At 43.2% G+C, this 15,452-nt stretch overlaps 1 protein-coding gene across 5 annotated transcripts in view; it reads right to left on the bottom strand.

The window, feature by feature from the left end:
- MCPH1 (microcephalin 1) overlaps positions 1 to 15,452 on the bottom strand; it is a 228,582-nt gene that overhangs the window by 29,956 nt on the left and 183,174 nt on the right. The window lies entirely within an intron of this gene.

The following is a 15,452-nucleotide window of genomic DNA, read 5'->3' as shown; positions in this document are numbered from 1 at the left end:
TCATGTGCCCCAACCCCAGAGCCATTTTGCTGCCCTCCGCTGGACTCTCCAATTTGTCCATATACTTTCTGTAGTGAGGGGCCCAAAACTGGACACAGTACTCCAGATGTGGCCTCACCAGTGCTGAAGAGGGGAATAATCACTTCCCTTGACCTGCTGACAACACACATACCAATGCAGCCCAGTATGCCATTAGCCTTCTTGGCAACAAGGGCACACTACTGACTCATATTCACCTAATTGTCCACTGTAACCCCCAGGTCCTTTTCTGCAGAGCTGCTGCCCAGCCAGTCAGCCCCCAGCCTGTACTGGTGCATGGGATTGTTCAGTCCTAAGTGCAGGACTTTTCACTTGTCCATGTTGAACCTCATGAGATTCCTTTTGGCCCAATACTCCAATTTGTCTAGGTCACTCTGAATCCTAGCCCTACCCTCCAGCATATCTACTACTCCTCCGAGCTTGGTGTCATCTGAAAACTCGCTGAGGGTGCACTCTGTGTCATCTTCCAGGTCATTGATGAAGACATTGAACAAAACTGACCCCAGGACCGACCCCTGGGGCACTCCACTTAATACCACCTGCCAACTAGATGTTGAGCCATTGATTATTACCCTCTGAACCCAATGCTCCAGCCACTTTTCTATCTACCTTACCATCCATTCATCCAGCCCACACTTCCTTAGCTTGCCTGGGAGAATGTTGTGGGAGACTGTATCAAAAGCCTTCTTATTGCTGTGGTTATATGTGGATCACTGTTCAAATAGAGACCGTAAAATCTATATCTTAAATATAGTAGCCATCTTTTGAGCTAGCCCAGGTCCATTGAAGACTTTGACTGTTTAAACGACAACATTCTAAACTCAAACCTATATCTGACTTTGTGCCAGTTGTAGAAGACACTAAGGCTAGAAATAGATGTCTCCAAATGAAGCAGATCAGCGGTGCGAGGCCCAATTGATTCACTTATTTGGGCCAAGCATGTATCACTTGTCGTCCCACCCGCTGATTTTCTAGGACAATGGGAGACATGTTACCTGCTTCCAGAGATGCATCTTTGGCAATCTCTGGGGTTTCTAGAGATTGCCACAGGCATGCCACTGCAAGTAGGGAGCCCCGACTTCCCTGCTTCCAGAGATATGCCCCAGAGATCCCAGGACTACATCTCTGGAAACAGGGAGAGCTAGGAGAGTCCACTGCAATCCCAGGGTATTTCCCAGGACACACAGGACCAGCCCCATAAGCTCCAGAAACGCTTGTCACAGGCCACCAGACCTCTCTGTGCTCTTCTGCCATAAGGCAAATAGATGTCCACTGCAATTAAGTGGCACGTTTTATTTCTACCTTTGTCGTAGCCACACTGTGGTGCAACAAAAGCAATAGACATCTATTTACTGTTACTCTGTCACCACAAGTTTTTTATAGCGGCACAAAGGCAACATCTGTTTCCATCTTCAGGTAAGCCTGTAAAAGTGGATCTTGTGTATGTTGGATTTTTAACACTGTTGTAACCACACACTTGTTAAATACCTTAAATCCTTAAATTAGTGGCAAACCTCCAATTTACTTCTACTGGAGAATGAACAGACATAAAATAGCTTACACCAGCTAACTTCCGGTTAAAGATTAAATAAATGGTATATGTAATGGAATGTACTATACTTATTACATGTTAAATATAAGTCCTTATAAATACCGTGCAGTCCTTAACACAGTTAGAGTTCGTTGAACTTAAAATTAAACACATTTGTTTGATGTATGTAAAGCAACTCTGACAATTCTTTCTCCTCATAGTCCTAGTGTACACTAGAAAGGGCAACTCAAGCACTGGAATGAGAAGCCATTTCTTTCATTTCCAATATAAACAAAAGTGTAGAACTATTCTGGTCAGGGTACTTGTGATGTACTAAAGTTTTTGGTAAGGGATAAACATTTCCTTTAAACTAGCCAGAGCTGAAATAATCAAATCCTTGTAACAGAAGGATAAGGATTGTCAAAAATCAATTTATTGTAACATGAAATGATGAGTCCTAAAACAATGATTCAAAATGATGTCAATAGTAATGGTTGCTGCATGTTGCACCAGGTCGAGCCTTTTAAGTGCCTGTGGTTTCATTTCAGTACAGAAATATAAAACAATTTCATTCTGATGTCCTAAATTAGCTGTGGTGATCTGTCAATTTTTTTCTGCCAGGATTTGGCAAAAAGGAAAAAGGCAGCATTATTTTATTTATTCATTTTTTAAAAAGCTGCTATTCAGGTTTCCATTACCAGTACTTATTCCAGGAGCATCCTAATATTGGTAAGTGAGATGGCAAATATCCTTGATGACTTGTTCACTAAAATGCCTCCTTCTGGCATTTTAGAGCTTTATAAGTACAGCCTGAGGTGGAATCGATTCAATCTTCGTAGGTTTTTATATGCTGTGTAGATTGGATCAATAATGAACTGAACTGATGTTCAGTGTTCTAGTGGCCAAAGCAGGCAGAAGACTGCAGTACAGGCCAGGACCTTGGGGGTGCTCACATATGCCTCCTGTCATGCTGGACACTGCTGAAGGCTGCCAAACCCAGCCAACTGGTAGCCTACACTTGACTGACTGCTGGACACGCCCCCACCCCCTGCTGTCAGCCATAGGGATGGGGAGAGCTAGCAGGCCAGCTCTCCTCAGCCCTGACCTCTCACTAGTCACCCGCCACTATAACAGACAGAGGAGAGGCAAGGGAGAAAAAAGTACCCCCAGCCTGGCACCGGCCCCCCAGCAGGGGTGCATGGCATAGGTAGGAGGAGGAAAACCCCCACAGAGGAGCTTTTCCCCCACCCACAGCCTAGCGAGTCAGCTGGGAAAGCCCCAGTCCTGCCCCCCTGCCAGCCTTTCTGAGAGGTGGGGGCTGGGGAAATGCACAACCTGGCCCAACACCTCCCCCCTGCTGTGCAGAGCACGTGGGGGTGCTTGCAGTGGCTGGGAATGTGTGTTCCCCCCCACCTCTCAAAGAGGCAAGTGGCTGGTGAAGGGGCGGGACTGAGCTGATCCCAGCCTAGGTCACAAGGCTGCAGGGGATGAAAAGCTCCCATTTTGGGAGCTTTGCCTCCCCCTGTACTGTGCAGACCAAGGCTAGGGTGTGTGGGGGTCTGTTCCCGCCAGGCTGAGAGGTGCAGGCAGGAATCAGGCTAGGGAGCAGAGGCTTTAATGCCTCTGCTTTGTGACAGCTGGAGACACAGCTAGCCCTGCTCCACTGGAGCAGACAGCACAGCCTAGGGCTGCAAAGAATCCTGGGATGCTGGAGGACTGTGAGGTAACTTGAGTTGGGAGGGGATCTGGGACAGAAGTTCCATAAACTAGTTTAACCTAAATCAGTTAAGTTTAACACTACATTCATCCAGGTTTATCTTAAACTCAGTTTCTTCATCTTGAAACTGGTTTATGCTGAACTTCTGTTCTGTTACAGGTTTAAACTGGTTTCTGATAATTTAAACCCGTTTGTATGTAACTTCTGTCCCTAGCCTATATGGCTAAGTAGAGACAGTCAGAATGCCTGAGGCTAAATCAATTCAGTCTTCACAGGTTAGTCACTGTCTCCTCTAAGTTTAACGATGTGTCTAATAAAAACATAAACCACATTAATATAGTGTCATAGTCTGCCTAATTAAAATGAAAAAAAGCAAGAAACAATGATAACTCAGATTTGCCAAACTTTGCAATATCTTCTGTTCCCATTCTTTTGTCGGAACTCAGTAAGATGGCATTGAAATGACGAGCGAGTGCTCTGGTAACAGTGAGAAGACAGGAAGGCAAAAATTTAAGTTGAGATGCTGCTGGGACTGGGAAAGTGAAAGTCATTGTTAATGCTTAGAATTTTCACGCCAAAATTGAATATGAAACCAAAATCACTGAGGCAGGTGAAATGGTGAAGTTTGAGGTGTCTGTAGTCTGCTTAGCCTTTAGTAGAATAGGGGATTCTACAGTCCTAGTAAATTTCTGGTCTCTCACCACTGACTCAGTGCAACTTCAGGCACTTAAGATCTTGGTGCAACAGTGTGTTTATTTACTGTAAGAACACTACTCATCCATGTTACAAGCATGTCTATAATGAAATTTCACAACCTCAGATAAAGGTGCAACTAAACAAGAAAACTAACTCAATGCTTGAGAACATTGCTAGAGCTAGATGAACAAAAATAACATTTTAAGTTTATATACTGATAGGGTTCAGCCAGTAACTGTGCCAAGTCCCTCTGTATTACCCTTCAAATGAGTCAATCCCATTCTGGTTATACCACCTTTGACTGGAGCATACAGCTTTTTGTGCTCATGAAGCTCTTGGCTGCTCTGCTGAGATTACAAATAGGTGATTCTCCCTGTGCTTTATCTTACACAGAAAGCAGAAGCTGACATAGTTAAGCAAGGCAAAAGGAATGAAATATAGTCCAAGAAATGTGCTGTAACTGTTTATTCTTCTGAGAGTTTATAGTGTTCAGGAAAGATATGGTGCCTAATCCTGCCTTACTGAAGTCAAAGAGAGCTTTCCTATTGACCTCCTTGAGCAAGATCAAGTGGGCATCCATGGATGTACAAATAAACAGCATGATTCTGGTATTCATGGGATTTCAGCCACTTGTTTTCAAGAAGTCCCATTTATTTAAAAATATGTATTCATCAAGCAACTATACAAATGCTTCCTGGAGTGGTTAAGAAGGGCAATAAATTAAAAAATACACTAAGCTCTTATAAAGGAAAACAAACAACCCAGAAACAGCCTCAGGACAAACATGGGCCTATCTTTGGTGGCTCCTTTGTCAGACTGACTAACTTCCAGAGATGTCTATTTAAATGGATAAACTACATTTGAAAGGAGAAAAAATAATCAGCCAGAAACACTAATCTAATGTTAGTTTATCTAAAATTAACCATCACATTTGATTCTAAGAGGCCTTTTGGCTAAATTTGCCATGCTGCTTTTGTTAGCCTGGAGCTCTAGGGTTTCCAAGATGAAACTGATTAGGTTTGACAAGCTCTGTTTATATTAAAAACCCAACAGGACATGGGTTTCTTAGATGCAAAATGTACAGTTAAAATTGATTGCTATCCTGCTGTGTCACACATTTCAGGGACATGATTTAAAAGTGCCTATTGTACTCCTACTTGTTCAAACATTTTCCCTGAAAACATTTATTTGCTGAGTTAATTATGAAAAGCTAGTTTACGTGTACAGCAGACCTTACTGCTGGACATATACTTGCTTTAAATTAATGTGAAAGTCAGCAACTGCACCAGGGTGGATAAAAATCAACAACCTTTTTAATTAAAAAAAAAGGTTTTTTTAAATTTATATAATTTTTTAATTGAATTGCATTTTTTTATTTTTTTGTTGTTAAGATGCTTTTAAAAAATAAACCTATATAAAGATGGTTTTAATTTAAGCTATATTAAAGATCAAAGATATTATGGACTAGGGATTATAACTTTTAACTGTATAATATTTGAGACAATCTATTCATGTAACCTTTTTAGAAAAGTTTTACAAAGAGGTCACAACAGACCATGGACTATGTTAGGAGCCTAATTTATGGAGTTCCCACAGGCTACTATATAGATTAGTAAAGATTAAAGAAAAATATTCTACCCATTGGGACTCAGTGCTCAGTCTAGAAGATCCCATTAAGCATCTCTGTGATGCTTAGTTTCATTTCTCAAACTGTGGATTTGTGGATCCAGAGAGAACATCCTTGTTAACAGCAGTATATGGAAATGAGAGATAACAGACCTGATTATTTACTCATCAGCCCTACTGTCTCTCTGCAAGTTTGTGTATATAGAGTCAAGCCCTTACCTCTCTCTAAAAGTGCAAAGTTTGAAGAAGTGAAATGAATAGAGGATTGTTGGGGGTGGAGCAGATCTGGGCAAGGAGGAGGAGTCTAGAGATAAATGCAAGGAGGGAGGGGCAGAGAAACAAAAGAGAAACATTTTGAGCAGAAGTCTTGAGGGATAAGTTTCTGAGTATAGCCTCTCCATTGATTTGAGATCTAGTGAGGGAATGGTACAGTAGAAGGGAAAACCTATCATAACAGCAGGCTTGCCAGGCTGTAAATGAGAGAAGAAATTAAAAAAATGAGAAGAAATTCCGAAGCGAAGGAAGCCCCAAGCTGATAACATATGGCTGCAGTGCTTATTTCATGTCCTCCTAATACAGCATGGCAAAAATATCCCCCAAATACCTATGATTAAGCTAGTGAATTGGAAATGCATCTGTCTCTGAGCTGTGAATAATATTTATTAAGGTTATATCAAACAACAAGAATGCACTTTTTGCAGAAAACAATAATTAAATCAAGGCTTCCTGACCAGTGATTTAATCATGATTTAAACCATGATTTAAATCAATTTGATTTAACTCAAACCCATCCTGAATTGTGCTGATGCACTGTTAAATCTGCACAGCTAATAATAAGTCAGGTAACGTAGATGGAGAGCGTTCAACATCACTGCTAAGTTGAGTTGCTTTGCACAACTTGTGCTTTGGCATATATGTTTCTTTGTTAATCACAGTTTATGGTATTAATTTATATATCTACTACAAAAATAGGAACACAAAATAGAATAAATATAGACCAAAATAAGGTTCCTTTTTGGACATGAAATTTTACTTTTCCTGTCTTATTTAACTGCAGCCTGCTAACCAGACTCTGTGCTTGTATCATATGTGTGGGTGAGAGGGAGAAAAGGGTCTTAACACTTCTTATTCAAAAGGTAGAAATAATGGGAAACCTTTTGTTAGGGGAACACAATGACTTTTCAAGGCTAAAGCTGCTTTCATGCCTGTCTACCTGCAAGGCAATGGTAAGCCATTGGTAAGCCATGGTGCATATGTTGCTCCCTGAAAAGGAGATGGTTACCCGCAATTTCAACTAGAGCACAATCTAGCTGTTAAAACTGAACTGACCAGCTGCCTTTGCAACAACAAAGAGTTTATAACTCTCTAGGAGTGCTGCTAACTTTTTGCACTTTGAGAGATTTTACCCAACAGTTTAAAATAAATACATTCATCATGAGCCAAGGCCAAGCATGGGAAAATTTCAGGCCCCAAAAGTAAGCTCAGAATTTACACAAACTGTATGCATGAGAACTGGCTATTTGTATTACAAAGTGTCACAATGAGAATATACTCAGCACAACCAGTGCCTGCTATGGTATCAAACACTGATACAGATTCGCTATACTAATTTTATTCCTATTGGGAGGATCTGAGAAGAAAGTGCGACTAGCTGTAGTCACTGTTCAAGATGTAGGTATTAACTTAAGTTCTTTTATCAGAGAGATGAACCGACAGAGGGGCCTTCCTTGCAATGTTTACTGTATTAATTAATATATTAATAATTTAGTACTTTTAACTAAGGATTTAAGAAAGACGATTGTTACATACAAAGAAAAAGAAGTTACTGAGAGTCTACAGCCTGGTAATACAGCCCTTCTTCATTACAATAATAAAATGCACCATTTTTCTGCTTTTAGTTTCTCATTTGACATTTTTAACTCTACATATTGATTGTTGACTTATTAAAAATAGCAGCACTAATATATGTAATACCTTTTTTAAAAATACCTTGTGCTAATACAATAGCAGGATTTTTTAATTTATCCATTACATTTTTAATTCTTCCTCCCGGGGAAACTGATGCATGTTAAACACATGCTATATTGTGCCTGGCACTTATAGCAAGTGGATAAAAACAAGTCTCTGACTAACAAGCAATACCTTGACAGGACTCAGAAAAAGTCTTTAGGTCCACATAGATGCATCTGTTTATAGTATCACAGCCCAAGGCATAACCAGGCATCCTGGTTTTCTCTGTTTAAAAATCATAAATTCTCTGATTAAAAAAAAAATCACAATTTCTCGGTTTAAAAAAACTCCAAATTCACATATTTTCCACACGTAAAATCATAGAGCACTATATACAGTAACAGCTGCGCTATCCAGCATCTTACAAGCCGGCATGCTCTACTAATTGGCATGCCAGCTTCTAAGATAAAGTGAAACTGGAAATGCCCACCGCGGCACTTCTGGTTTCTCTGAACCGTTGCAGCTGGGGGCAAAGCAGCCTGTGCTGCCGAGCCCCCACGGCCTGGGGGCATAACAGGCTGCACAGGGCTGTGCGGGGTCTGCCTCCCGGTCCCGCGGGACCCACAGGGCCCATGGGATAGGCGGCGATGTGGCGGGAGGGATGGCAGTGCCGCAGGAGGGGCAGAGGGATGCCCCAAACGTGGTGGGAGAAGCGGCGACCAGAGCCGCTCAATTAACTGGCGTATTTTGTTATCCGTCATCTCCCATTCCTGGGGGATGCCGGGTAACAGAGCTTTCACTGTATATATATATATATATATATATATATATATATATATATATATATATATATATAGGTATCAGTAGAACACAATCTTTTATTGATATATTTACTATTTTGAAGCAATTTGCAAGCCTATCAGTGCCTCAATGATTATTCTAATATTATAAAAGTCTAAGTATGTCTGTCTGTCATGCTTTATTGTGCTCTGATTGGCTGATAGGAGCTGGCGGTGGTGGGGACACAGGGGACGAAGGGGAGGCGAGGCCAGCAGTGCTAGCCACTGGAGCTGGCCTCAGCGCCCCCCCCATACTCCTTGCAGGTGATGGTGGGGGCGGCGCGTGGGAGGAGTGGGGTCCAGAAGCTGCAGGGAAGAGTGAGGCCACTGGCTCTAGCCTTGGCTCCCCCCTCCCCCCTTCTGTCATCACTGCTTGCAGGGCCAAGGCGGTGGCAGTTGGGGAAGATGTGGATCCGACGCGGGTTGGGGGAATAGCAGGCGTGCCACGGTGGTGGTGTTGGGGGAGGGGAGGAGTAGGCTCAGGCCCAATGTAGGGGGTAGGAGGACCGAGCCTGAGTGGGGGGAGAAGCCGGCCCACCGCAGCAGTGGGGGGAAGCAGCAGGCCCGGCCTGACGCGGCAGTGGCTGGCGGAGGGGAGGGGAGGAGCGAGCCCTCGCTCCCCCTCAGGCCCGGGCCCACTCCTCCCCCCATCCCAGGTTGACCTGGGCCTGCTGCTCCCCCCGCTGTGGCAGGCCATCTTCTCTCCGCCCTCAGGCCCAGGCCCTCCTCGCATCAGGCCCGGGCCCACTCCTCCCCTCCCCCTGCCGCTGCGGCAGGGGAGGGAGGGCTGCAGGCCTGAACCCCAAGCAGCAGGAGGTAAAGGGGGAGTGGGCCCAGATGGGGGGGGGGGGCACACTTCCTCCCCGTCATTTCTGACGGGCAATTGGCTAGTAATAGAATAAATTCCAAATACCTTTAAATGTTGGCATTTGATTTTGGGGTTTTTATCATGGGAAATCAGAGCTTACCCTTCCTTCTTCATTCACCAGGACACAGGTCCAACTGTGGCTGTCCCCCCCCCGCTTCCCCCCTACCACGTGGCCTGTGCCCCCTCCCCCCTGCCGAAAGTGTGGCCTGTGCCCCTCCCCACCAACAGACTTACCTGGAGGGAACTCTTTACCACTGCCTGGCTGCCGCATGCATGTGCATGCACACATGCATGTGGCACCTCCTGTCTGATCACTCCCCGCAGCCCCTTGCAGGCTGGAATGGTACCAACCTGCAAGGGGAAACCCACTGTTTCTAACTTTTTTCTCCTTTAAAAGAGAAAATATGCATTTTTCTCAGTTAAAGGAGAAACTCCATGTTTTTCCACAGCAAACAGAAGACCTGGATCCCTGGTTGTAATAACAGCAACGGGATACAACTTATCAGAGAGAGGAGACAGGAGAAAGGCTTATGAGACAAGTCAGAGTATTGATAGTAATTATCTCACTTTCAGAGGTTTAAATATTGACCCCAGTGGAATTAATTCTGATTTATACCAATGTCACACTAGAAGGTGGTTTCTATATTAAGTGTTCTGTCTTCTGTTTTTATCTGTGAGGTACAAGAAAAGGAAAAGATGGCTCAGGAGTGGAAAGCTATACACCTAGAACATACTGTTTATTCGAATGATGCTGAAAGTTAGCTGAAATACCAAGTTTTTATAGGTATTTTTAGTCTAAAGGTAAGATTTGGACACTGTCCAAAGTATAACTAAAAATGCATTCGGTTTAGAATATAAATTTAAGTTACAGAAGAAGTTTAGAAAGGAATGTTTCATTTTATAGTTATAAATCAATCTTTTTGCTCCAGTGAATTAGGGGTACAGCCTCCCAGTATTATACTCTGGAGTGGCTACTCAAATTCATGTGGTGAAAACATAAAAACAAACGTGGACCTGTTTTCAGAGGTACTTGAGAAATTATTCATCATTGAAACTACTGTCTTCATGAGCAGTTTTTATTTACAAAATGGCATACTAGAAGAAATTTCCAGCCTGAAATATGGTTGTAAAAATATTATTCTTCAAATAGAAGGAGAGTATTGCCCTAAATCACTATGTATAAAAGAAATGTTACATTGAGGCTAAAGATAGTCCATTTATCAAGCTTCAACAATATGATAGCAAATAAAATCTACTGTTTATATAAACTTTACAGCTACCTGAGAGGTAGACAACATATTTTGCTTTCAAAATGTACTTCTGAATTTGTATTTTATTACCATACATGCATATTTCAGATCTCACAGGCTAGTGTTAGAAAGGTTAGAAATCCAGTAACATATTTGCAGAACATATAAAGTGTTAACCATACTGGTTACTATGCTTGGAAAATGGCAAAAATAAACATTTATTGAATATAAGCATCCTGAACATAACATTTCAGGCAAAAGGCTGCACATTCTTACATAGTTTATCTCTGAAGACCAAGTATAGAAGTCCCATTATTTACTTCATCCAGAACAGGATTTGCTCATTAAGTACTGAAGGGTTGATTCCTCACTGTTATTCTATTTTTATTCTGGTGCTATGACAGAAATTAATGGAATTACATCAGTGGAAAATTGGTGCAACAAAGTGAGAAATCAGACTGCATGCTTTATTAAGCTGTATTTTTGACAAAACACAGAGTAATAAACAGTAGGTGTGCTTAATACAGCTAGTTAGCACTTCTGATGAAAAATGTCTGAGTCAATAATTTTAATAGGATTTCAGTGTAGAAAATACAGCTCAGTCTAAGTTAATAATATTTGTATTTGCTGACACTGTAATTCTGTACAAAAATCAAGGGAAAAACGTAACCCCAAGTTATTTCATTTTTAGGAAACAGCACACTTGCATAGCCATACATTTTCAGACACTGCATCACTTGCTAAAAATCTGAAAGCAAAACACATGTGGAGCCCCATGTACATTTGGATATGGTACAGAAGTTTGGCATACCACACTAACCTAAACTGATTAAGTCTAATACTATATTCATCCAGGTCTATCTTAAACCAGGTTCTGCCATTTTTAAACTGGTCTGTGCGCTGAACTTCTGTTCTGTTGCAGGTTTAGACTGGTGTCTGATCATGTATACTGGTTTATATATAATGTAACCTAGCCTTGAAGTTCAAGGGGGCAGGCAAAGCACACAAAGCAGTGAAGTATCAGCCTTCTGATAAAGAATGGCTTCATGCAGTGAAGAGTACTGAAAAGTAAAGTTTTCCTACTGTGAGGAATTTGCAGAATCTGCAAGATCCTACAGGGATCAAGGATATTCGCATTACATTTCATTGTCTCCTGTAGGTTTAAAAAGAGAGATTCTAGTTTTTTTCTCTCCAAGGTGTCAATATTTAAAAAGGATGAAAAATGATAGAATCAAATAGTGACATGGCTCACGTGGCATCAGTACAGAGTGAAAACTTCTTGCTCTGAATTCTAGTGCTGAGCATGTTGGTTTGATGCTGTTTCCACTACCTCTGAGCAGTTTACTATTAGGTTTTGTAAGGCTGAAAATGTTATGTGAAAGTAATAGCATTGCACTACTAAGCAGGAGAATTTTAACACTTGGTGCTCCAGAATGTAACATATGCTTCAGAGTAGCAAATGCTTTGATTTTGCCATCTGATTCACTCAGCAGTAGCCCTTTACCTGTAAAGACTCTCACTCTTTAAACTTCAGGAAGGCCTTCGATACGGTATCCCACCCCATACTAGTGAACAAGTTAAGAGGCTGTGACTTGGATGACTACACAGTCTGGTGGGTGGCTAATTGGCTAGAGGGTCGCACCCAGAGAGTCGTGGTGGATGGGTCGGTTTCAGCCTGGAAAGGTGTGGGCGGTGGGGTCCCGCAGGGCTCGGTCCTTGGACCGATACTCTTTAATGTCTTCATCAGCGACTTGGACGAGGGAGTGAAACGTACTCTGTCCAAGTTTGTGGATGACAAAAAGCTATGGGGAGAAGTGGACATGCCGGGGGGCAGGGAACAGCTGCAGGCAGACCTGGACAGGTTGGACAAGTGGGCAGAAAACAACAGAATGCAGTTCAACAAGGAGAAATGCAAAGTGCTGCACCAAGGGAGGAAAAATGTCCAGCACACCTACTGCCTAGGAAATGACCTGCTGGGTGGCAGGGAAAGGGATCCCTGGTGGAAAGGAATCTTGGAGTCCTCGTGGACTCCAAGATGAACATGAGTCGGCAGTGTGACGAAGCCACCAGAAAAGCCAATGGCACTTTATCATGCATCAGCAGATGCATGACGAATAGATCCAAAGAGGTGATACTTCCCCTCTATCGGGCACTGGTCAGACCGCAGTTGGAGTACTGCGAGCAATTCTGGGCACCGCACTTCAAGAGGGATGAGGATAACCTGGAGAGGGTCCAGAGAAGGGCCACTCGTATGGTTAAGGGCTTGCAGACCAAGCCCTATGAGGAGAGACTAGAGAACCTGGACCTTTTCAGCCTCCGCAAGAGAAGGTTGAGAGGCGACCTTGTGGCTGCCTATAAGTTCATCATGGGGGCACAGAAGGGAATTGGTGAGGTTTTATTCACCAAGGCGCCCCCAGGGGTTACAAGAAATAATGGCCACAAGCTAGCAGACAGCACATTTGGACTGGACATTAGGAAGAACTTCTTCACAGTTAGAGTGGCCAAGGTCTGGAACGGGCTCCCAAGGGAGGTGGTGCTCTCCCCTACCCTGGGGGTCTTCAAGAGGAGGTTAGATAGGCATCTAGCTGGGGTCATCTAGACCCAGCACTCTTTCCTGCCTATGCAGGGGGTCGGACTTGATGATCTATTGAGGTCCCTTCCGACCCTAACATCTATGAATCTATGAATGCAGTACCCATAGTGAGCGCACAGTTAACAGTCACAGCAGTACTGGGTCATGTCCTCTATCTTAGTGGTGATCCACCTATAGCCTGAGGGTGAAATAATTAGATCTGGCCTGTGGCATCAGTAGCAAGCAATTTGGCCTCGTACCTCCCTTTCTGTGCCCTACACCATGCCACTGATCCTCTCACATCCCTTCCTCTCCCCTCCCCTACAGAAGATACTGTTTACTCTCTCTCCCTTTTTCTCTCCTCCCTTCCCCTATGATGTGGTGGTGTGTACTAGAGGTAAACTCTCTTTTCTCCCTCCCCTCCTCTCTGCCTTCCCTCCCCTCCCTCTGACACTGGCAGACACCTCTTCCCGCCCTACTGAAGAGGAGCAGGGCCTTGTGGTGCAGTTAGGTCACAAACACCTGGCCTCCTACACTAAAAGGTTACGCTCCACTGATCTATCTTAATAGCTACAAAGCTCATCTTTCCTTTTCTGAGCAGCAAGGACTTTTCAGATTGGTGCAGATACTCTTTAGTCTGTCATGGTCATGCATGTTCAATTCTGCCTATCGTGTTCCTGCAAATTATTACAAATATTGTATCTACATTCCAGGATATTAACTAGAATGCTACATTTCTGTACGTTACGGATACAATCCAGTTGCAAAATGGGCTTCCATTTTGCCAGTCCCAGAAGCACGACCGTTCAAATAGGTAACATATTAGCATGCTTTCAACATGCCTGGTGCAGCCAGTTCAATGTCCCAATGTGCATGCATAAGAAGAAACCGCACATGGGCGAATCCAACATGTGTGTGCATCACAGCTGGAAGTGGTAAGTGTCTGGCCTCTTGTATGAACATTTGGGTCAGTTTCTGCTGTTGAAAACATCAAGAGAAACATCAAAGGCAGCTAGTACATGGCAAAGTCTAGATTACCTGGATATTCCTTCTGTCTTCAATACATTGTTCCCTTTTCTCCTCAGTAGTTTTTCATGTAAGTGAAAATAAGGGTGAGGAGTAAAGAAAACTAGAATGCAGACAGTTTTTCCTAATATTGTTTCTTTCCACTATGTGTTGGCAGACAAGCCTGCTTCTCTCAAATCCCACAGACTGATAAGAAAAGCTAATTTCACCAATGTATTCTCTGAAAGATAGAGTCCCACTGGGAATACTATATGAAAACATCTGGCAAATAAATCTACTGTTTGGCAGATGTTCAAAATTATACTTGAAGAAGTTTGGATCACGTCTCCCTGCAAAACAATATTTTTGCAGGAAAAAGCAAAAAATTTACTTATTTTTAGCTTAATTCATTTTCCCCCAAAAAACTAGAACTATTTTTAAACACCATGTAATATAAGCATACGGCAACCATAGATTAAAATAAAATAGGTTTAAAAAACACCTTTTTTCTGTACTAAAGATAAGAGCATCAGTATGACACCAATTGTAAGATTTTTATTTTAAGTATATACACATACAGTATATCAACACACACTACAAGTTAAAGTCACTTTCATCATAATACCATTTGATTTGCTCAAAACTACTTCCCAAATTTGCTTTCTAAATTTTATTTCTCTACTAGCCAATTGTCTGTCAAGAATGATGGGGGAGCGGGCAGGGACAGAGCCTGCCCCCACCCCCTGTCTGGGCCCACTTCCCCTTCCCTCCTGCTACGTGGGGTCCGGCCCCACTCCCCGCTGCAGCAGTGAGGTGAAGGGAGGAGTGGGCCTGGGCCTGGGCCCGATGCAGGGGAGGACTGGGCCCGATGCTGGGGAGAAGCCAGCCTGCTACGGTGGGAGTGACTGTTCAGAACCTTCATCAGTGACTTGGATGAGGGAGTAAAAAGCACCCTATTCAAATCTGCCGATGACACTAAGATGTGGGGGATGTGGGCACGCTAGAAGGGAGGAATAGGCTGCAGTTGGACCTAGACAGGTTACAGGGGTGGGTGGATGAGAAGAGGATGGGTTTCAACACTGACAAGTGCAAGGTGCTGCACCTGGGGAGGAAGAACCAGCAACAAACCTACAGGCTGGGGAACTCCCTTCTTATCAGCGCAGAGCCAGAAAAGGATCTTGGAGTCATTATTGATGCCAAAATGAACATGGGCCGACAGTGTGGGGACGCGGTCAGGAAGGCCAACCGCACCTTGTCATGCATCCACAGATGCATCTCAAGCAGGTCCGAGGAGGTGATCCTCCCCCTCTATGCGATAGTGGTCAGGCCGCAGTTGGAGTACTGCGTCCAGTTCTGGGC

The sequence above is a fragment of the Alligator mississippiensis genome, chromosome 1 (assembly GCF_030867095.1).
Source record: "Alligator mississippiensis isolate rAllMis1 chromosome 1, rAllMis1, whole genome shotgun sequence".
NCBI classification, from domain to species: Eukaryota; Metazoa; Chordata; order Crocodylia; family Alligatoridae; genus Alligator; species Alligator mississippiensis.
The sequence above is the reverse complement of the archived record's forward strand: the minus strand, read 5'-3'. Positions and strand labels throughout refer to the sequence as shown.